Source organism: Neovison vison, chromosome 4 (genome assembly GCF_020171115.1).
Source record: "Neovison vison isolate M4711 chromosome 4, ASM_NN_V1, whole genome shotgun sequence".
Classification (NCBI taxonomy): domain Eukaryota; kingdom Metazoa; phylum Chordata; class Mammalia; order Carnivora; family Mustelidae; genus Neogale; species Neogale vison.
Genome location: NC_058094.1, coordinates 61002255 through 61026569, shown reverse-complemented (window position 1 = coordinate 61026569; position 24315 = coordinate 61002255). Strand labels below are relative to the sequence as shown.

The 24315-nt window shown below is 39.0% G+C and overlaps 1 protein-coding gene across 1 annotated transcript in view; it reads left to right on the top strand.

The window, feature by feature from the left end:
* Window positions 1-24315, top strand: part of KCNB2 (potassium voltage-gated channel subfamily B member 2) — a 399258-nt gene that overhangs the window by 33359 nt on the left and 341584 nt on the right. The gene's annotated exons all lie outside the window — the stretch shown is intronic.

Genomic DNA, 24315 nt, shown 5'->3' with positions numbered 1-24315 from the left:
TGCAGAAAGACTTCTCTGTTCATCTGAACCCATACGGTGAGACCCACACAGCAACCCTGCTGGGCATGCTCCAGGGTGGAGGGTGGGGCACTGCTTCTTGTCAGCTTCCCTTCCCGGGTCTGCTAGGTATCCACAGCCATCACTTTCTTGCCTACGGATTCCTCCCTCATCCTCTAAGTCTTTTCCCCATTCTCTCCTCCTCCTCTCCTTCTACCGCTCTCCCTTTCTTCCTCCCTCTACTGCCTTCCCTCAGGAAAGGGAAGATGATTGACTAGAGAATTATTTCTCAACATTTTTTCATTAATGGCCCCCTAAGGAAAAAAATTAAGTTAAATTTAAATTCTCCCTAGAGAGAGAAACTAAATACTAAGGAATAAGATTTTGTCACGAGGGTGGAGCTTGGAGAGCTACAGACCATTGTAACATATAAGATTTTTTCACCCTTCCCCTCAAGAACCCATTTTCTCCCACTGACAGTGACATTGATCCCATGGAGAATGCATACAGTCGTGGGAAGGAGACCTGCCTGCAGCTCATTGCCTGCACACACCCACATGACCGTCCCCACTGGCCCATTGGCTTGGCGCAGCACAACACCTAAAGCAAGCATGGGAAGGCTCGGCAGACCTTAGACAATTTGGAGAGAGGCCTGTATCGTAGGAACAGATGTATGGAGTCTGCCACTGGGACTATAGCTCTCTGGAGAGAGCCAGAGGTCCAAGCTGTGTCTCAGGGGATGGCTCCTGTTTAGTTGCCGCATCGGTGATAACTCCCTGAGAACCACGCTCAGCCTTCCAACTCAATTAGAGTGTGGGCCACTCAAGTCACAGAAATAGTGAAAAGAAAATAAATCCAAGTAAAAGAAAAACTCCTGTGTACTCAAAAAGAGGGAAAAGAGTGCATAACATTTTCATTCTATTTCTAGTGTATGGTTCACTTATTCTAATGCTTTGGATGAAAAAAAAAGAAATATATTGTAACAGAGGCACCAATTATTTCCTTTTAATCTAAGAACAGAGCTTTCACATGTTGTGTGTGTGTGTGTGTGTGTGTGTGTGTATACATGTACAGGTTTCCCCCAATATCTGAAAATAGAGCATTCCTAGGAAATCCTTTGTAAGCTGAAATGACATAAAGCAAAGGAGCAGTTATCATTTCGTAGAAGTGAAAATCCTATTTCTGTTTCTTTCAGTTAGTGAAAACAGGTTCTAGTGTGGGTCTTTCATAAAAGCCAGTGGCATAAAGAGAAATTAGAGAGGGAAGCCGACGTCTATGTATGTATACATAGGCACTCACACACACAGTCGGGGAAACAGCTGTGCCTGTACATGGCTCTGAGTTGAGCTTTCCGAGGACTGTCTCAGTGATAAACAACAACAGCAGCCATCAGAACCATCAATGGGCCCCCAAACGGACTGATGCAGTGTGAGTGCACATGGAAATCGCCCTACATCAGTGCACCTCTTGGATTCTAATCTAGGATTGCCAGGGGCCTAATTAACATACCAGTCATGTCATTTCTGTATCATTTACTGTTTCTTCTTCTTTCCCTTTCCTTTCTGCAGCCCAGCTGTACAGATGAGGTTTGTGCTCTTCCAATAATATGGCATAAGAGTTCAGAGTTCCTTAAAAGAACTTGGCCGGTCTGTAGAGGTTTAGATGGGAGATATGTGTTTTTTTTTTTTTTTTCCTTTCTAAAATACATAATTCATGCAGACTAAATGGTTGAAAGCCTGGAATAAATTAGGCGTTAAAAAAAAAAAAAGGAAAGATAAGATAGAAAATGTTGAGTTTTGATTAAAATGTTTCAAATATTCCGTTCCTTAGCTCTAGTGGTCCTATTTTGAGATCCATGCTCCTCTGTTTTCCCCTAAAGGCTGCCCTGAAACTGCACCACTTTTTGTCCACTTGACCTCATTTGATCAGGGAGAGAATGGTGAGAACAGAGGAGGAAATTGATAAAAAGCTCACGTCACATGTTCTCTTACCTAGGGTGCCATGGGTCCTGCTTTTACTGAGAATGCCCTGGTTAAAGCCTTTTGTCTGAGGCTAATTATTAACAGCATCTCCTTTCACTCTTAAAAAGTGTCCCAGTTTGGATGATAAATGATTACCTTACATGGGAATATTTTTTGAAAAAAAGAAATTATCCAAGAATCATGCACTTTTCCTCTTTGCTTTTTTGTTCCATTTGAGGAAGGCTTGTCTTAATTTTCAAGCACTTTTTCCATCTCTTTTGAAAAATCATTGGTTTTCATTAATATTAGAGTAAGATTTTTGGATTCCTTTCAAGCTTGGTTTTTAAATTTCAATAAGTAATTATCATTTTCAATGTTAAAAAAAACCCAAAACAAAACCAAGGCATTCTTTTTACATTATCTAATGTTATCACAAAACAGACATTGGGAGTATTTAAATATTCTGGTTTTGAAAATTCATCTACACTGCTTTGGTTATTAACAGATTTGTTTTCTTTATTTCAAGTGAGAGACTTTACAAAGTGAATGTTGTACTATTTTAGGTGAGCATAAGTATTATGAAGGAATGGTCACAATATTTAACACTTTCCACTTGGAAGACTCTAGAAGGATTTGACTAATACTTTAAATGTCCTTATCTGAGCTCTATCACTGTGAACTGACCTTTCTAGTGAAGAAAGATACTTTCAAAATGATCAACAAAGTTGATTCTGAAAGAATTACTGGAATAAAAATTGATCAAAGCACGAATACATAGAAAAAAAACCCTCCAGCTGCTGATGTATAATTCATGAAGTAACCATAGATTACAGTAGATTTTTTGGCTTTGGCATTGATTCAGCATTGGTGGTTTTCTTCTATTTGACAACAACCCCATTGTTCCATGACATTCAATAATCTATAATGTGATAAGGCCTGAATCTGAATGCCGTATTGTATCAGGTTGGTTTGTTGGAGCTGGTTGACTTTGTTAGAGAGTGAGTTTAGCTGGCCACTGAGCACTAGCCTAACCCCATTTGGTTTTTTTCTCTTCATTGTTACATATACCAACTCTTATTAAATGTTCCTGTATTTTATAGGGGAGATTATATGGTACAGTAGAGCTTTGCGAAACTCTCAGGACACATTCCTCATTAAAAATATCCTATTTAGGTATTCCAAGAGTGACAAAGCTTTTTAAGGTAGCAGTCAGCCTGGAAATTCTTCTTTCCCTCCAATAGCCTGGTCTTTAAACCTTTTCCTGCCTCAGCAGTGGACCAAAGAAGGACAAAGGAGTCTCCAGGCCAAGACAGTGGGCACATTCTACAAGCTGCACTTCCTGTATCTATCAGCGGCGTTCAGCCCTACCCAACTCACTCTTTCCCCACATCTCTTGGAACAGAGTTGGTGATGACTCTATAATTTACAATCAGAACTTTGAAGAACTTGAGGAGATGGAGACTTCTCTGTAATTGCAATGTCAGCCTTGATACATAGATGTGAACAAGCTAGAATCAAGAACCTAGACACAGAGCATCCCACTGGGAACCAAGAAGTACAGTGACTGGCACAGAGACAGGTAGAATAGTGGAAGAGGAAGACATTCGCTCTCATCCCTCCCAACCTTTCCAGGAGGCACTAAAAGCTAACATCCGAACTATTTCCAATTTCTCACCTATGTATTATTTCGTTTTGGCTGTGTCTACATTTTCCTAATGCATGAAGCAAATGTATTTTTCCCCTTAAATCATAACATTTTGATAAAGCGCAAAGTGAAAGAACTCTGGATATTACTAAGAACAGAAATCTGAAGTATATAATCCAGCTAATGTTTGTAGTGATGTTTGCATGTTTTGGGTGAGTGAACCAGGTAGTATTAGCCCTCACTGAGGCGTACCTGAACTAGGGGTGTGTGTGTGTGAAAGAGAGAGGTGCATGTTATTTATACACACTGCTACCTCTCCACTATAGCATACTATATTATAAAAATCCACCTGCACAAAAATCCAATAAAATTCCACCCATATTTGGTAATTTAGGGTAGATGCAACTTTGTCATCCGAGTAAGACAACTATTCAGAATACAGCTCTTGTGATAACTGATCAGGCATGAAGTCCATGGAAAGTGCTCTAATGGTCTAAGAATAGCAGGAAGAAATTTCATTAGTCTCCTAGGATTTTGTTTCAGGATGCTAGAGGTCATTGCCACCCTGGATTTCACGCTTTTACTTATGTCCTGTTGAGTCACTCTTGACACAACCACAAGTGTTGAATGCCACTTTAAATAGCTTCTCTAGCCTATGCCACAACACTGCCAAGGACAGCCACGTATTCCCTACTCAGCTCGGAATGAGACTGCTCGGTTATGGCATCCTTCCCTGAAAGGAACCTCAGGATATTTGCACATGAGTGAAAAAACTCCCAGGCTTCCAGTCATTGTTTTGTCACTAATTAACATAAAACCTAGAGTACAATTTTGGATATTGAAATGCAGTTGTCTTAGCTGGTATCATCTAAATTAAATTCTTAACTATATTTGTTCTTTGAATTAGATTTTTTTCTCTTAAACAGTCAAATTTTAGTTTACATCTTAGAGTAACAACTATCTTTTAGAACTGTGTAACTTTTACAGTGGTGTCCAAGCATACGATTTCAACCAGAATTTGGTAGGATGGAAAAGTAACTTAGTGCCACCATCTATGAAGTATCGCAACATATTTGTGTGATGAAAAATAAGTGTGTTTCATTAATACATTGGAAATTTTCACTTTGGGAAACTAACAGGAGGCCTTGCATAACATCCTTAAGGTGAGCAACCTGTTCCATTTCAGTGTAGCTTTTAGTTCAGAGGGAGAAAAACATTGTTAGGCAATTCTGTTTTTTCAAAGGTGATAATTTGCTATACTACAGATGCAATGACCTACAAATGCAATGAAAGAAAATATGAAATAGTAGGCTAGGATCCAGTATAATGTGAACTTGCTATTACATATTTACTGTGTAAAAAATCTAGCACATTTTATTATATTTCCTAAGTGAATTCTGCAGGTATGAAAATTATTGTGTTATGTAAGTAAAGTAATTGCATTATGAGCAATATTAAAATTCAAAGCAAAAATCTCTTTAAAGCACCGGTCTTTATTTTTCAAACTCTAGCTCATGAGCCATTATAAATATTTTAAAATTACAGAGTGATTACAAAGTGCTAATCACTGAACTCTTTTTTTTTCTTCAAAGTTTTGTGTATAGGTTATACATGAGGGTAGCTGAAAGGGTAGCAGACTGTTTTGATAGGCATATTTTAACAATTTATGAGGTACACGTATGTGTTTGAGGGAAGAAATGTTATATTTTAGTGGAAAAAATTGTTTTGGGTTCTGTGTTTCCCTATCTTTGTTAAGTTTTCCAGGATAAGCCAAAGTACTGAACTTTTTCTTTTCTACTGCACTTTGATGCACACATCTAAAGTAGAGTCTGAAGGTTAGATGACAGGTCTCTGCTGTTTTTCAGGAATGCAAAACCTGTCCTGCTCCCCACTTCATGCACAGCTCTGAGGGTCCTCTCAAGAACTCCCCTCCTCAGGGATTGTCTTAGTTATACTTCCTAGAACAACTTTTTATTGTTATTATTATTATTTTTTTAAAGATTTTATTTATTTATTTGACAGAGAGAGATTACAAGTAGGCAGAGAGGCAGGCAGAGAGAGAGAGGAGGAAACAGGCTCCCTGCCGAGCAGAGAGCCGGATGCGGGACTCGATCCCAGGACCCTGAGATCATGACCTGAGCTGAAGGCAGCGGCTTAACCCACTGAGCCACCCAGGCGCCCAATTGTTATTATTTTTTTTATTAAGGTGTAATTGACATAGAACATCACATTAGTTTCAGACATACAGCATAATGATTTGATATTTACATATATTTCAAGAGGACTGTTGCAGTAAGTCTAGTTAATATCCATTATCGAACATAGTTACAAAAAATTCTTTTTCTTGTGATGAGAAGTTCTAAGATCTATTCTCTTAGCAACTTTGAAATATACAATACAGTATTATTAACTGTAGTCACCATGCTGTACATGGACAATTTTGATTTTCCATTTAATTTCTTAGGCTCCAGTTGGATTTCACCTTTTTTAAAGCCCTGTTTTAAATATTTCATGAGGTGATGTCTACTTAAATTTCAGTGAAATTGAATGTAGTGAAGTTTCCAAATTAGAGAAGGTTGATTAACCTGAAAAAATAAATCCAGACTTCATTTTGTCTTTAACTTATAAACCTTTTATATTTGCTTTTCCTTGTCTCAAAGCATTAGAGCCCAAGAGTAGGTAAACTTTTTCTTCTAGACTGTTTAAAATCAGTATCTAAATAGCGCTTTTCCTCCCTATTTGAAAGAATCTGATTCTTTACCCATCCTGTACCCTTGCTTAATTCACAAGCTCTGGCTGTTAAAATTAAGCTGGTTTTTCTTTTCACTACCTCCTAAGAGTTGTCAGTATCCCCAGAGCCTTCTGTTTTGAGCACAAATTTAATTCTGGGGGAAGAGACTAGTTAATTGATACCTGATACAGTAGCAGATGGTTTTTACAAGGCTAGATTAGCTTCTGTTTTCAAAGTCCTCTGTGAGGTAGAGTTCAACTTCCTGATAGCATCAGAGAGTTCTTGCAACACTTACCCTGTCTTCTTCTTTTGAGACCAATTCTTTTCTAACAATACTGCTTCCTTCACAACCTGGAAAAAATGAACCTTGCTCCCGGAAGTCCAGAGTCATGAAGTGAAGGCCACATTTTTCTTGTCCCTCCCATAATTAGTGTGACATTCCTCAAAGAGCAGAAAGGGAAAAATTTATATTGAGCCTCGGCTGTGTGTCATACACTGAACTCAGGGGTTTTGGACATTGACCCTTTACAGCAGAGGTCAGCCAACATTTTCTGTAAAGGGCCAGATTGTGAATATTTTCAGTCCCTGTCACAGTTACTCAACTCTGCCGGTGTAGTGTGAAAGCAGCCATAGCCAACAGGTAAACCAACAAACATCGCTGGGTTCCAGGAAAGCTTGGCAGCAGGCGGGATTTGGCCCTTGAGCCATAGTTTGCCTATTACCACTTTATATCAATCCTATGTAAAAATGTCATTTATCCCATTATGCAGATTAGGGAGGCTGAAACCCAGAAAGATCAAATTCATGTCTCTTGTCCTCTGCTAAGGGGCATATTGGAATTTGTATCCCATCTACCAGCGTTTCCCTGTAATTTTTCTTCCTGTCTAGTTGCATTTATCACTCCTTTCTCATCACTGTTCATTATTCCCGTCACTATCCAATATTCATTGAAGACTTGGGTTTATGACTAAAAGTCATCTGACTACTGTACCCCCTCGCTATCCTTCAGGACAACGAGCTATCATAAATTCCAGCCTAAATATCCCCCATCTGGAGCTCAGCACGTGGATGAAACTGCTTTCCCTTTGGAATCTGGAACTCTGATGACAACCGCTGAACCCTCCATTTCCCATCAAATCTATACTTTGTCCCTGTTGCCACTGCTTTTGCCTTGACTTATCCCATTCTTTTTCTCCTCACTTGGGAGCATTGGGTCCATTGCCATAGGCGAGGCCTTGACCACCTCATAGTTGGGTGGAAGCAATATCGCGAACCGGACTTGCTCACTTCATTTCCCTGCCAGTTCTAATCTATTCTTCATGTAGCCCGCAGAATTGCCTTTCAAAACATGATTGGGTTACTTCTGAACTCTAAACCCCAGGGATTTCCCCTTGCCTGCAGTCTAGTTCGAACTCCTGAGCATTGCATTGAAGACTCTTCCCGACCTACCTATCCAACCCCATGCCTTGCCACTCCCCGTACATAATGGCCCAGTTATTCCAGACTATTACTTTCTGTGAAGGTGGGGCTCTTCTCTAGACAGGTGGCACCCTGTGTTCAACAAGCAGTGCTCGTACAGGGCTACCTTCATCCAGAGGGGTCATCTGGCAATTCTGTCAATTGCCCAGGGACGACTTGTAAACTGGCTTTGGCCATACCTGCACACAGCTGACACTTGCATGGCCCTGTAGCCACCACACTTCCCTGACCTAGGGTGCCCTTTACCCCTCTTCTGCCCTTCCTTATGCCTCAGCTCTTATGTCCCTCTTCCATGATGTCATCTGAATCTCCCTCCTCTCCTTTTCCCAAGGTTTTCCCTCATACTTGTGATCTAGAGAGTCTTTGCTGGGCCCATTGCCCCAGCTAGGTTGTCATTCTTGAGGGATCAGACCACGTCTCTTCATCTTCAGTTACTGACACCTATAGCAGTTCCTGGCACATACCAAACAGTACTACCTGCCACCAAATGGCACCAAAGGGTAGAAATACCAGTAGGACAAAATGTTTCACAATATTTCAATTTCTCTGTAAAAACTGAACAACACAGCTAGAGCTTGAGTATCACATCCCAGTGATAATACCAGAATAATTCTGGGTTTGTTTTAGGCAGTTTAAGAAGGCTGGATATCTTACCCGTTTTAAATGGTTTTATGTTTTTGAAATAGGCGAAGAGCCATAGATGTGGGTTTTCCATTTTTACATTGTATAAATTCTCCATCTAGAATAGCGTGTAGGCTGCTCTGTATGCCACAGAGTTTATGCAGAGAAAGGCGTCAGGTGCTGCTGAAAGGCAAGCTTTCGGATGCTTTGCTTTGCTAAGATTGCTCATTTTATTTGAACTGCAGGTTCTGGGAACTCTTGTTATAGGTAAAATGTAGCCTGTGTATGGACTGGAAGCTATGTATGAATTGGAGCAGGATAAGGGCTTTGTGTGGCCCCTAGGGCGTATGCGGTCCTTCTATACCCTCTAGAAGATGGATAGATCATTTCTTTACCTTCAAGTACCCAACCTTTGGAGGACTTTTGGCCCCAAGTGGAGTTATCCCATTACTCAGAAAAAGTCACAAAGATGGATAAACCCAAGATTTGAATCAAGACAGAGCTCCAATATGGTGTCTTTTTTGTAGGAATATGAAGAGAGTCTGAAAAAATAAATTCTTAATGGCATAATGTAAAAAAGGGAGATCAGGAATCTATTTTTACTACAAAAGCTAAAAGAATCATAATGGTTTCAGCTTAGGGGAACTGACTTCTATTGTAATCCAAAATGGTATTTTCTGAAAACTGTAGTTTGAGTTTGTTTATTTTTAAATAGAAATTAGGTGTTCTTTTTTAAGCTCAATATTGCTTGTTTTCAGCATGCAACTTGGACATCAGGTATTTTCAAATATTATTCTGGTATTTCAGACTGCTGGGGTTTTCCTGCTTGATTTTTCTCGTTTGGGTGGGTTTTTCAGAAAGAACCTTAATCAACCCATTTTAAAATTTCCCAGTCACTTAGGAAGCATCTTCAACATATTTATGAACTTAATAATTCATGCAATTATTGTTTAAGGAACTGCTTTGTATATAAGAAGCCTCTAAGCTGCATATGTGTCTTCTAAGAATTTTAATGAGGTAGCTGCTAAGAGTAAAATCATTTTCATTTATTAAATATTTTGACCTTATCATATCTCAGTTTTTAAGTTTTTAGTAGGTTCTATAATTTAATTATTTCTATTTCACTGCAAAAGGAAACTGTCAAGTTGAAGTATGTTTTGAGTTCTGCTGTTCTAAGTATTTGTGCACTGACCTGGGGAAAGCAATCTTTAAAGAGATCATAAGACTTTATGAGAAACAAAACTGATAGATATAAAACGATCAGAAAATGTTCTTAATACCACAAAATTAAGTCATCTTCCATTTTTTATGACATTTAGAATTTCAGAGGCAGGATCTAATAATGTGAATTTTTAACAGGTAGGGAAAGGTTTGTAAGTCAGAGGAAACCAAATAGAAATAGAAAAAAAAATATTTCAAGAAGAAGGAGGAAAGCATAAACTTAGAGTGAAGAAAGGGATTAGAGTGCCTTTCCAGGGCACTAGGGAAATTGTCAGTATAAGGAATTGGGTTGGGAATGTCAGGGAGGACCATGTACTGACACAACTTGAGTGCCCACCTGAGAGTCTGGATTCCTAAGGAAGGTTATAAGTAGGTGACATGTGGGCCCATAACTATTCCTTGCTGGCGGGAAGCTGTTGGGAAGGTGGGACAACACAGTGGTGAGGAGCATAGGCTCAGGGATAAGACAAATTTGTGATGGAGGGGTGGCTTGGCTTCTCAGTGGAGAGTGAAGAGGATACTCATTTGTACCTAATACAGTTATCATGAGGAGTAAATGAGCTAGTAAGCTAAATGGCTGGCATAAAAGCATACCCAGAATATTTTATGTATTAGTGTTACAATTATTATTACCATTATTACTCAAAATGAGTAATTAATTAAGTAATTAATTTAGATTTTACATATTTGAAAGAGAGAGGAAGAGGGAGAGCATGAGTCGGGGCAGAGGTAGAGGGGAGAGGGAGAAGCAGACTCCCTGCCAAGCAGGGAGCCCAGTGTGGGGCTCAATCCCAGGACTCCGGGAGCACGACCTGAGCTGAAGGCAGACAATAACTGACTGAGTCACCCAGGCGCCCAAATAAATAATTTTTTAAAAAGATTTTATTTATTCATTTATTTGAGAGAGAGAGTGAGAACACGAGCAAGGGGTAGGAACAGAAGGAGAGGGACAAGCAGACTGCTGATGAGAGTCCATTGAGATCGTGACCTGAGCTGAAACCAAGAGCCCGATGCTTAACCAACTGAGCCACCCAGGCACCTCCTCAAAATAATTCATTTTGAACTATTACCAAGAGGATTTTTTTCCCCATAAGTATTTGATATTCTTCTGTTGCACCTTGAATTTTATTCGACCATGAAGCTAATGTCTGTGTAGGTAACAAGTTATTTTCATCTCATCTTTAGAACCAAACTCCTTAAAAGTAGCTAATTAAATTGATGTGTGTTGGTTTGTCCAGATTTTCATGATAATGATACCTTAGAACTGGAACCTGGAATGCATATTAAAATTTAAATCTTAAAAACCTTATTTTGGGGAAATGGATCTTGGTGAAAACAATGAAAATAAAAAGAAGGAACTGACCATTCCAAAGCTTGATTACAGTGTAACATTTGCATTCATTGCTCTTCTCCTGATGGTCTCCTTTGTGTTAATCACTGATACTAATATAACTGTCTGGAAGTTCAGCAGCTATAAATAGCTCTATTCTTGTTCACAAACAGTGTCTTTGCCCTGAGAGAGGGAAGTGATCAGACTATCAGTTTGTGCTTTCCAGTTGGGCTCATTGGCTCATCTTTCTTATCTAAGTATCTCTTAGTATGAAATTGAACACAGATCATTGACCTTCTAAATCCCTTGTCATTATGATGCATTAACAGTAATATGTTTGATTGCAAATGATTATTTGGCTCAGGAAAAATTGGATTCAAAGTAAATGTAGTTTCAGCCATAAAATTTTCCATGCTGAACCTCAAAGACACTCAAGTTTGTTAGAAATGCTATAATAACTCAGGAGTCTTTAGAAGATTATTATTTTTTTATTAGAAGATTTTATTTATTTATTTGACAGAGAGAGGGATCACAAGGAGGCAGAGAGGCAGGCGGTGGGGGTGGGGAGCAGGCTCCCCGCTGAGCAGAGAGCCCGATGTGGGGCCCAATCCTGGGACCCTGAGACCATGACCCAAGCCGAAGGCAGAGGTTTAACTCACCGAGCCACCCAGGTGCCCCAGGAGTCTTTAGACGATTATTACACATACAGGATAAATAGTTTTTTAATTACTAGTTTTCCACAAAGAACCACATTTTCTGAATTTAAGATCGAGACAGGTATTTAACACAACACTTGTTTTCTGATGTGTAGCTCTACAATAAATAATGAACATTCTCTCAAAATCAAAATATGAGATTTTTAAATTGAGATTAGCATTTTGAAAAATCATTTTCTTGATTAAGGATGGGTATTGCTAGATCTCACTTCCCCTAAATTATTCAATGGATCTTGCAGGGATATATAACATGACAGGATGATAAATGACTGAATGGATTATGGGCAGAGAGGTAGATAGACAGATAGATAAATAGACTAAAGGGAAAGATAGACTAAACAGGAAGCTAACCTGAAGAGATGATGGATGGTTGGATGGATGGATGGATGGATGGATAAAAGATGGAAAGGAAATATGGGCAGAAAAATAAAGAGGAAACTGAACTGGGGAGATTAGTATATAAAATAGTCATGACACAAGTGCCTGATACAATTGGTAGAGGAGGGCAACAGGCTTTAAGCATTCTTAATACTAAAGCAAACAAGAAAAAATAAAATAAAAAGAATAAAATTACTTGAAATCTGGACTTTGCAAGCAGGATTTATGGTCCTTTACTGAGTAGGTCCATTGGAAAGGAAAGAACTGTGTGGATAGGGGTTCCGATGACAATTCACTTAGTGAACAAATACTTACAGAGTACCAGGCTCTGTCTTAGGTGCTGGGGATCCTGTGTCGAACAGAGTAGACACAACCTACTGCTGCCATGGAATTTATATTCTCTAGGGAGGAGACGGATTATGAAGTAAATGAATAATTATATAACAGACACATAAGTAGTCACTGATATGGAGGAAAACAGCAAGAAACAGGGTTAGGGTATGTCTGGGGTGGGTGGTTTCATTTGAAAAAGAGTTTCCAGGGAAGGCTTTGTTGGAAAGCTCTCTGAGGAAGGTGCGGAAGAAGTGAGGAAGTCTTGCGACTTCTGAGGAGAGGGGTCCAGCAGTCGGGGATGCATGGCTGGTGGCGTGGCTCTCCACCTGGGGGGCTTTGTTTGTCCTTCAGGGAACCTGTAGCAATGTTGGGAGAAATTTTTGGTTTTCAGCTCTGGGGTGGAGGTGCTGCTGTCCTGCAGGGAGGCAGCAAGTCAGTGAACCTGGAGGAACACTGTAGGACATGTGGTCAGACACAAAAAGGGAGACCAGATCCTGAAGGTCCCATTACCTCTTCCCCGGGCTTTTTCCGCTTTTCCCTGAGAGAGAATGGGAGCCAGGGGTGACCTCTGAGCAGCGGTGACCTGACTCATAGTGTAACAGGCTCAGTCCAAATCCTGTGTTGAAAGTAGACCTCAGTGAGGGGAAGAAATGAAACCACTTGGGCCTATCATAAGAATTCCGGAGAGAGACTGAATCACATTAAATACTAAAATTATATAGGGTGAATGAGTATGTTATTTATCCAACAAAATATCATCCAGAATACTTATATTTTGTGTCTTTTATCTTAAAACTAGGGTTTTAAACTCATTACCCATTTTTTTTTTAAATTATAGAGAAAAATTGGTATCTGTCAAAACTTAGGTTTCACCAGAGAATAGAGTATCTCAAAAACAAAAACAAAAACAAAAACAAAGCTCTTTCATAAGAATAAACCAGTTAAGGATGCTAGTAGTGGTAGATTTGTCTTAAGCAATCCTTATAATTTTTTTTTAAGATTTTATTTATTTATTTGACAGAGAGAGATCACAAGTAGGCAGAGAGGCACACACAGAGAGAGAGAGAGGAGGAGGAAGCAGTCTCCCTGCTGAGCAGAGAGCCTGATGCGGGGCTCGATCCCAGGACCCTGGGATCATGACCTGAGCCGAAGGCAGAGGCTTTAACCCACTGAGCCACCCAGGCACCCCAGCAATCCTTATAACTAATTAACTTATTTAGAGCTATCTAAAAAAAGGAGCATTTAGGAAAAAATAAAACTAAGTACAGACACATCCAGATACCTTTTTAGGGGCATCAAAAGAGGGTTGCTTTTTTAAAAAGTCAATCAGAGAAGATCGATAAAGACAGGTTTAAAAAAGAAAAAAAGAGAAATCCAGGTGCAGGTAAACATGAGGAACTATGAGAGCAGGCAAATCCAGAGTCAAGGAAATGCCATAAACCTTGCTGGGCTCTGGTGCTTAGAGCGTGCTCAGTGCTGACACTTCTGCATGCCCTCTCTCCCCTCCGCTCCCCAGAGCTAATTCAGTACCAATGGACGATACCCCTTTTTCTCGTTTTACCTTTGCTGTACATAAATAAATGCATATTTATGTTCATGTATATAAATACATATATTTATAATATTTCATCAATTATAAGTAGCAAGAATAAGTTTACAGGAAGTGAGAAAAAAAATTTTTTTTGGAATTTAGACTAGATTGAGATTATCCTCCAAAGCTCCACCTAATGACAATGTTCTTTTTTTTTTTTTTTTTTTTTTCCCAATTTATTTATTTTCAGAAAAACAGTATTCATTATTTTTTCACCACACCCAGTGCTCCATGCAAGCTGTGCCCTCTATAATACCCACCACCTGGTACCCCAACCTCCCACCCCCCCGCCACTTCAAACCCCTCAGACTGTTTTTCAGACAATGTTCTAAGCCACATAACCCCACCCTCTTCCCCCCAACCCCTCCGCCACCGCCCCTGCATGGGGATCATGAACTATCTCTCTAGATAGCCACAGCACATATCTGTGTAATCTTTTTTTTTTAATATTTTATTTATTTATTTGACAGAGAGAGAGAGAGAGAAGGAACACAAGCAGGGGGGAGTGAGAGAGGAAGAAGCAGGCCTCCCACCAAGCAGGGAGCCCGATGTGGAGCTCGATCCCAGGATCCTGGGATCATGACCCAAGCCAAAGATAGACGCCCAACGACTGAGCCACCAGGCGCCCCATATCTGTGTAATCTTGAGCAAGTAAAATAATGCTGTTCCTACTGTATGAAAAAGGCATGGTCTTATACATTTGAGTATTTAAAATCATGGAACACACTTCAGTGTTTCTTTGTGGTTACTCACTTTTCACAAAAACAGCCATCAGGAGCCCTGATCTGGAGCTATTGGAGCCGTAACAGCCTTTGCTCCTTTCTCTCCACCCATCTCTCTTGGCTCCCCTACCCCAGACTAGTAGAAGGAACATGAGGTGGTGAAGAGGGGCCTCTGGAGCCTCCCCTTTGCCACTCATGGCTTGGAGACTCAGGGGCACGCTAGGGATTCATGCAGGCAAGCACCTGTGCCTCCTGCCCCTCATCTGGAACATGGGGATGCTCAGAGTCCTGGCTCACTGGGTCTTGCTGAGGATTAAGTGCCTTCATACCTGTTCTGGCTTTGCAGAATACGTGATAAATGGAAAGCACTAAACAAGGGGATTTATTGTTGTTGTTGTTCTAGTTTCTGTCTTTGGTCAAGTGGCCATGTGTAGGCAAAAGGTACCGTCAAGCTTTGTGAACAGCTCTCAAGTAACAGGGAGAAAAGTTGCAAGTAATTCTGTAGGAATTGTTCATAATACCTAAATAGATTACATTTTGTTTTAAGAGATCATCATGCATTTAGTTATCTGTTTCTTCTTGAGCTCTCTGTGGATATGTGTTCATAACCCCAGTTAGATCTTAAATTGTTTGAAGGCTCAACTCCTGTTTCCCATTTCCCTCTCTCTCTAATATTCAAAGTCGTGTTACAGTGTGGTGCGAAAAAGTATGTGATCATAAATGCTTCATTTTGGAATGTTTTCTTTAAAAACAAGTTACATAGATGGCAAAAAAGAAAAAGAAACTAAGACTTTATATATACATGCTTATGATAGACCACGATTTCTTGTAACAGATACCCACTGGGTTTTTCCAAGCAGGTTTGGAAAATACCTTATTTTAGCCAAATAATGCCAGCTGACATTTGTTTGAATTTGTCATTTGATGTTTTTTTTTAATCTACATTTTCAAAAAAGAAAGGAAACCGCAGTTTAAAGACAGTCATTTGAAACATTTTAAAGGGTATGGCATTTCTATCTACTCAGCTCTCTTCCAACAATTAATTGTCATTTCGTATGTTCTCTGTCACTCTAAGTGGCCTCTCATTAGCCCACCAGCATTCCCTGAAAAGTGCCATACTGATATTTCTCCGGAGCAGAAGAAATGGCCACTGGGCCAGAGAGATGCTTTAGGCTTAGCAGAACAAAGCCCTACATTTCTGCCTCCTACCTCCTAACTTGCAGATCAGAAAAGCTTTTACAAAATTAACTGCTCAGAAATATGGGGGACTGTTTGGGACATGGGACCAATGCAGAACCCATCACTAGTTCCATTCTACTTTGAGGGACTCTCTCTGAGGATGGCAAGATTCAGTTTGTAGCCACTTTTTTTTTTTTTTTTTTTTATCGTGGAGGAAGAGTTCCAGGTGCTACTTAAATTAGGATTCCTCTTTATATATATAAGCTCCAGGTAATTTAACTAGTTCATCAAAAAAGATAATAAAATGTATCAAGCGATATCATCTTTGAAACAAATGTGTTGAGCGTTTTGGAATTTTTGCACTTAGTTTAAAAAAAAAATCTTCATAGAAAGGAACCAAGCAAATTGAAGAGCACAGTGATAATGCAGAAATGTGAGAAGTCTAGGAAGGAGATGAACATTAATTATCTGCCGTGATACTTGTCCCATTGTCCTATTTCAGCCACACAGTAATTCTGCATGTTGGGTGTTCTTATTCCTACTTTGGAGGATGAAAATCTAAAGCTCTGAGAGGTTAAGAAATAAATCTCGGGGCATTTCCAAACTTCAGGTCCTCGTTTGAGTGACTCTGATCGCCTCGGCTGCAAAGACAGTATACACGATCCTTGGATAAAGAAGGCAGACTGCAGTCAACAATCTGACCACATCACATTTATTTGAAACCACTTTGACTCCTAGAGCTGGGGACACTTCTGGTGGTTACTTATTTAATTTTCAAGCCGTCAGGAAGTATCAACCTCACACTCTACAGAATAGGTAACATACACGATTCTCTCTCAGAGTGGCTAGGGACTCTCGATCTGCGGTTAGCATCCTGGAGTTCTTTATTAAAATATGACCTATGGAAAGTAAAGACAAAATCTGGAATTTTCTCTTTGAGTACTTGCTACCAGTGCACTGTTGTCAAGAAAGAAACAGTTCTTTGTTGGTGGTGGTGTTTTACTGGAATTCATGCAGTGTGTACAGACCAGATAGGGAAGAAATTAAAAAGCTTGACTTTGTAACATTGCACACGTCTTATCAGCACAGCTGTAATAGGGCAGCTTTACCCCATGTGTGCTAGAGTCACATTGTTTTGCACACTGACTGGCAATCCATGTGAGTCAGCTTGTCTGCCTCAAGAGACCTCATTGACGACCGGGATTATCTCTCCTAGTTCATTATTTCCCACTCCTCCTAAATAACAAGAACATCGTCAGTGCTCTGTATACAGGGGCTCAGTGAAAAAAATGAATGGATGATTTTGTTACGTTGAAATATGCTGATGCTGCATTTAGTATAAATGTTGCAAATGTAAACTTCAAAACAGGATGAAACTTATGAGTGGTATGCTTTGATCACATTAGGAAAATAGGAGTGAATATGACTTTTCAGTGAGCATGTGTGTATCAGCTAGAGCCAGAGTTAACTTTATCAAAATGGTTCATTTAATTGAGGAGACTGTCTTTTCCCCTTGTGTATTCTTGCCTCCCTTGTCATAGATTAATTGACCCTATTAGCATGGATTTATTTCTGGGTTCTCCAGTCTATTCCATTGATTTAGGGGTCTGTTTTTGTGCCAGTACCATACTGTTTGGATTACTACAGCTTTGTGGAATGAATAAGTCATGGGAAGAAAAGCCACAACATGGGGAATATAGTCAATGATATTGTAATAGCGTTGTAGGGTGACAGATGGCAGCTACACTTGTGGGGAGCACGGCGTAGTGTAGAGAAATGTTGAATCACTGTGTTGTGCACCTGAAACTAACATAACATCATGTGTCAACTCTACTCAAATAAAACTTTTTTAAAAAAATAAAGTGAATCATTTAAAACCTGAAAGAGAATAGATTTAAATATCTACCCATATACAAGAAAAAGGTTAATGTTATGCTCTGTGGGCGCTATTTTTGTGGAACATTTTTACTGAAAAGCTATTTTCCTGGTTGCTGGATGAGAACAGAACTGGCTCCTTGAAACATGCTTGTATCTTTGAAACCTGAAAGTTCTTTCTCATACATTTTTGCAGTTACACGCTTTAGCATTTATGATTTTACATTTCTAGGTTTTCTTCCAGTCTGCAGTATCTGAGACCCTCTGGGAAGATTCTTCACCTTAAAGAGACTCTTGAATATCATTCTTCTCCATTTCTTTGGACTGTGGGGCCAACAGTAACTGCTAGTGCTTAGTGAGCACCTGCTCTGCACCAGACACTGTTCTAAGCACTTTTTTTTTTCTTTAAAGATTTTATTTATTTATTTGAGAGACAGAGAGAGAGCGCTAGAGGGAGAAGCAGACTCCCTGCTAAGCAGGGAGCCCAATGCAGGGCTCGATCCCAGGACCCCGAGATCATGACCTGAGCCAAAGGCAGACACTTAACCGGCTGAGCCACCCAGGCGCCCCTGTTCTAAGCACTTTAATGGAATAATTCACTTAGTCTACACAACAAACTGAAGATACTGGTATTTTTTCATCCCATTTTACAGATGGAAACATGCCCTGAGTCACAGGGCTGTTGGCCAAGCTGGGTCTGAGCCCAAAGTCTGCTTCCAGATTCTCTGTACTGCCTCATTCGGCATTCTGCTCTACTCAGGAGGAAGTGTGAAAATATGCAGAGTCCGTACCAACGAGAAGAGGACACCCAACACTAGAAAAGAGGACTAGCTAAACTGAGCAGTCAACTAGGGTCAGCACCAGCCATTGCTTACTCAGGCCACGGCAGTGTTTGGGGATCCCTGAATGTATGAGTGTAGATCGCTACTCCCTCAGAACATATGACATGGATGATGGCAAATAAATCAATTAAGTTGAATCTCTTAGAAGGCTTATTTGTAATTTTGGCCAGCGTCTGTTGTCTGCTTTAAGTCAAAGTCTGTGGTATGGAGAAACCTATAAAAGAGATATCTAGCTTTTTATCATAAACTTCCATTTTAATATATGAGTCAGGACAATAGTTCTTAATGGGGGTGACTCCTCTCCCTACGGTGACAATATGCATAGGGGGAGGTTGTCTCAATGATTGTGGTGCTGTTGGTGCTTAGTTAAGTAGGGGCAGGGGTCCTCTGCCATTCACAAAGCCATCTCCGCACGCCCCCGCCCCCTGCCAAGGAAGAACTGATAGGTTTGGGAAGCCTGTCTGATCATCTGAACCTAGAACCTAACTCTGTTGATGTGTTTATAAATACAGTTTTCATCCATAGTGTCTTTCTCAGGGACCTAGTAGAAGTGTACATCTAAAAACAAGTACACTTACTTCGTTCTGATTTTTGCAGTTGTTTGACATTTCTGAAATCCCATCATCAGTAGCAACACTGCTCATGGTATTTGAGGCACTAGGAACACACGTTTGTAGATTCCACAGTGCTTTTGTGGTGTTTATACAGTGAAGAGCAGGCATGGGGAGGTTCTGTTCCAGTTGTCCAACCCGAGCATTTACATTATGAAAATACAGATTACTTTATTATAAATTCATTTCCTTTTCTCTCTTTTATATTACAGCTAGATTCTTATAATGATTTTTTTAAAAAAGTGAATGAGTAGGTAAGCTCAGTTATCCATGAATTTCATTTTAATATAGCAAATGAGACCACCAAAATGATGTTTCTCAAAGGAGGTGTTGTGAGTGATAGAACTGAGAATCCCTGGGTTCAATTCCATGTGGAGCCATGAACACCAAGAGTCATTCATTTTACTCTTCAAAATTTTATAGCAACTTTAACTGTAGGTAATTGAATCACCTCAGAATTATCTCTGTTTTAAATACCATGTGGTACAATTAACGTATATGTACACCATCTATCTTCTTTGTAATTTGAATTTCACAAAATCCAAAAGCAATACGAGAAGGGAGGTGTCTGGGTCCCCTGGGTGGCTCATTCCATTGAGCCATGGAGCCTCTGTCTTCAGCTCAGGTCCTGATCCCAGGTGCTGGGACCAAGCTGCTCTCTGTCCCCCACCCCAAATTGTGGGGCTCCCTGATCAGTGGGGGGGTCTGCTTCTCCCTCTCCCTCTGCCCTTCTCCACTCTCTGTCTCTCTCTCAGGTGAATAAATAAATTAATCATAAAAAAAATAATGGAGATGTCTTCCCGAAATGGTTCTGTTCATTTTCCAGCTACATTGTTTCTTTATTTTTGTTTTTTGTTTTTTTAACCTCTTCTCTGGAAGAACACTGGAATCAGAATAGAGCTAATACCATTGAGCAAAAGGGCAAAGTTACTTCTTTTAAAAAAAAAAGCTCATTTTTCACCATAGTAACCAGCATATCATATGACATACACACCACATGGCCCGTGAAATATGAATCCTTTCAGAAATAAATTTCTACCAGAGTATAATGGGCTTTCATGTTAGCATAGCAAGGACTGGAATAAGGCGACACTTCAGGTTGATTTGGGTCAAATGATTCCTTTTTTATCTTGTAGTGTTTTTCTCACAGTTTGCAAGAGGTAACACTAGCATTTAGTTTTTTTTTTTTTTTAATGCGTAATGAAAGTGAACCATATGCTATGAACACAAGATAAGTGCATTCCATTGAGTCCTAGAAACGGCACGTTTCCATTTCCTGTGAGTGTTAGGACCAAGAAAAGACCCTGAGATTTTGTCTTCAGTTTCTCAGGGTGTGTATTTGTCACTGCACACTCAAGGAAAACAAAAACAAAAGTTAAAAATCACAGCTGAGCGTCATGTGCCCATAGCTACTGCTCTTTCTTTTATTTATGGTAGCTAAAACCTTTGTTTCTGATTCAGATTTATGGTGCATTTTTTAAAAAAATGAAGACAACACCTTTTATAGGTATACGTTACATCTTGGGAGAGGGAAAAGTGAAAATGTTTCACTCAACTTTTAAGTATCCTTTTGCCCTTTTCACTTGGAAACACCTTTTGTTCAGTCAGCTCTTTTCAGTTAATTTCTTTGAAAAATCTCTTCTAACCATAGTACTTTCTAAGTGTACTTTCCCAATGCTGGGATATTTTATATTCAGGTGAGCTAGTTTCATAGGCATTCAGAGGTTTTCTAGGTCTCTGAAAGCTCTGGGTAGCTTCAGATCCAGTGACCCCCCATAAGCACAGATTTCTATAGCCAGATACTGATCTGTCCCTTTCAGGGCATCCAATGGGTCACTAGTGAGTTTGGAACCAAAATGTTTCTTTCCAAGTATATAAATCAACAGAAAATATCTTGATAGTTGGAGGAGAGTTGGAAGTTGATGGGCACATAGATTAAGCTTCTTTGGAAGCTTACTCAGAAATGCAGCAGAAATTAAATGTGTTACCTATTGTGAAAATAGAAACTATTTATTCTAGTAATCCTAATGGCAAAACTATCGAATCCTATCATATGTTTAGTCATCAGTAAAGAGACAGGTCTGGAGTTACATTTCTCTTTCTCACTCCAATTCCTTTTCCTCCTCAAATTTTCCTGTCTGCATGGACATGAAGTTGCAAGATTTTAAGGAGAAGATGCAAGAATGATAAGATTCTTATACACATCAGAAAAAAATTCACAGTAGGATAATTAAACCAGACTATCAAAGGATTGAAGATCATAGTTCTATTTCATTCAACTTCGGATGCCTTGTGGGTGCTGTGGGGCTTAGTAGACACTCAGTAGATGTTTAGTGAGATAAAATTATTTTGGTTATTATTTTATGTAAAGCTTTTCCAATTATAATGTTAGCCTTTTGAATTATAAGAATAGTATCACTGAGAATAATCTTATATAAGCTTATGTAACTAAGAGCTAGATAATCTCTTGAAATGAATATTTAGCTACATCAAAGTATACATCTAAAACTTAAAGCATAAGAAATTTACATTTTGGCTTTAGAGATTCACATTATTATTGAATTATGCTATGTCCATCTGCTCAAGTACTGGATATATTTAGGCTCTAGTGAGCCAAAATGAAAGATTCAATGGATTATTCATCTGCCTCATGCTCTGATACATAGAAACCTTCTGATTTGTAATTTTACCCAAAAGTTGTCTTCTCTCTTAGTTTCATGGTAAGGAAATTATGAAATGCATACTTGGGTTAAGAATGACTTTGTGATTTTTCTTCTTCACTCTTAAAGAGAGAAAACAGAGTTAAGTATGATAGAGTGCTCGCATTGATGCTGAGTTTGAGAATGACTTCTCTTTTTCTTGCACTAACATCACACACAAATATAAATATATAAATGCATATATATATTTAGTATATGTAATATAATTTGGTATGTAAATTAAGTTACGGGGTTCGTTTCTGGATGCAAGTTCTGCCTAAAATTGTGGTTGTCCTTAGTGCTATTCACAACTATGTCTTTCAGGTCTCATGGCTATATGACTTGCACTAGCCAATGAACTGTGACTATTAAAGTGGGTGTCACTTTAAGTCGATTCTTTAAGATTCAGTGTATAGTTTGCACATTTCTTTTTTCCTGTCTCAGTAGATATGGAAATGTGTGTTGAGATGGGTCTTCTGTGGGCCAGGGTCCCTCCATGACTGTTGAGCAGAACACCCTGAATGAAGCTTGGTGTTAGTCCCATTGCCTTGAGAATGAGAAAGAGACTTGTGTATTGAGCTTCTGAGGTTTTGATGTTCTGGTTTAGTTTTGTTTTGTTATTGCAGCATAACCTAACATACTGAGGCCAAACCTGGAATACTCAAACAGGTCATTTTTGCGTATGTCCCTGAAGGAAAATATAGGTTTGTGTTTGTGTAAGTATGAGCATTTATAAAAGGATCTCAGGGAATCACAACAAATAAAAGAGTTTTTGAATTTGTGCTACTTTGAAATTTATAGACTTTTATTTTAGGCTTCTTTTGTAAAGTTGTCCTAAGAGAAGAGAACATGTAAAAAGGAAGTTTTCTTTGATTACATTGAATATTTGGCATGCTTGGTGGTTGGTTATAATTTAGATTAAAAAAATAACTACTATAATTAGTGTTCATGGTTGTTTATAGACATCTTTTAAAGTTTGTATAATATTTACATTTAGAAAGATATGCTGAGCCCTAAATATCCGTGTGAAAAGAAGCACTTTAAAGTACAAAACACTATAAATGAAATAGGACTTATGGGAAGAGTTGCATTAAATTCTTTGGTGTGTCCTTGAAATTAACTAGTTTTTGTTTTGGTAAGTGCAAACATGTAACTTGAAGATGTGTTAGATCTTCCTTTTTGGCTATGGAAAAGGCTAAAGAGACAGATTCTGGGATCTTTAGTGACCAAAGAGAAAGACGTCAAAAGTTCAGCTGAATGGGAAAAAAACTAGGCTTTCCCAGAATGTTACTCTTCTGAGATGGGTGTTAAGAAAAGCAGGGTAACTGTTTTCCTTTCCTATTTCTATTTTTTTCCTTGACAAGTAGTTGAGAACTGATGTGAGGTCAGGGCTATGTTCTGACACCTTTCTCATTTTGGTGATCCTTCAGGAAATGGTGTTGGATGTGGGACCACAGGAGTTAGGGACCACTTCAGGGTGTGAGTGAATTTCTGAAAACCCCCTTCCTGATCTGGACCCATCATCCTTCCTATGGCTGAAGGGGTTATGTGGTGATCAATTGTGAAGACCATTGTTATGGCATCTAAAATGATGGGCTCTTCTGGGTTTTGGTTAATTTCATAAATATTGAATGAGCTACAGTCTGCCAAATGGCTTTGCTCTGTTTTTTGTCCTCATAGGAAGCAAATGGAAACTTATTCATTTTTTTTTTTTTTAATTTTCAGATTGAAGAGGAAAGAAAATCTTTGTGTACAATGTTAATTAATACAAACCTTTCAGTAAGTTTCAGTGAAGGTTGTTTTGTTTATCTCTACTCAACAGTAGTTAATTGAATGAGACATTATGCTAAACACTGTAGGGGATAGAAAGATGAGAAAAGTTAGCCTCGATTTCAAGGAGTTCATAGTCTAACTGAGGAAATGATAATCTTGTTGTATACCTCATCTTGATATTTCTCATGAGCTGCTCCATTGATATTTATAATAGCCTTCAAAGAATTTGAAATAAAGACAATAAACAAGTCCCTTATTATTGAAATGTATGGTGTTTTCAGTTTGAAAAATGTTGAAAATTTAACTCTACAACAGGAAGCAAAACAATTTGGTCCCCTCTTATCCTTGCTACCCACTGTCATTTAAACGAATGTCTACCACATTCTCTGGTCCAGAGGATGATGAATATATTTTTCAAACTAAATAGAATCAGGGAGAAAAAAATGTAAATGCTTTGGCTTGTTATGAGCAGTCTTGGAGGTATGGCTGGGAGTGGAGGGAAAGGTAACATTTCAGGTATATTTTGGCAATTATAGGAAGTACAGTAGTTGAGTTTGGTGGCTGTAACCTAGACTTTTCTTTTGGTAATGACCCAGATTTCTAGACAAATG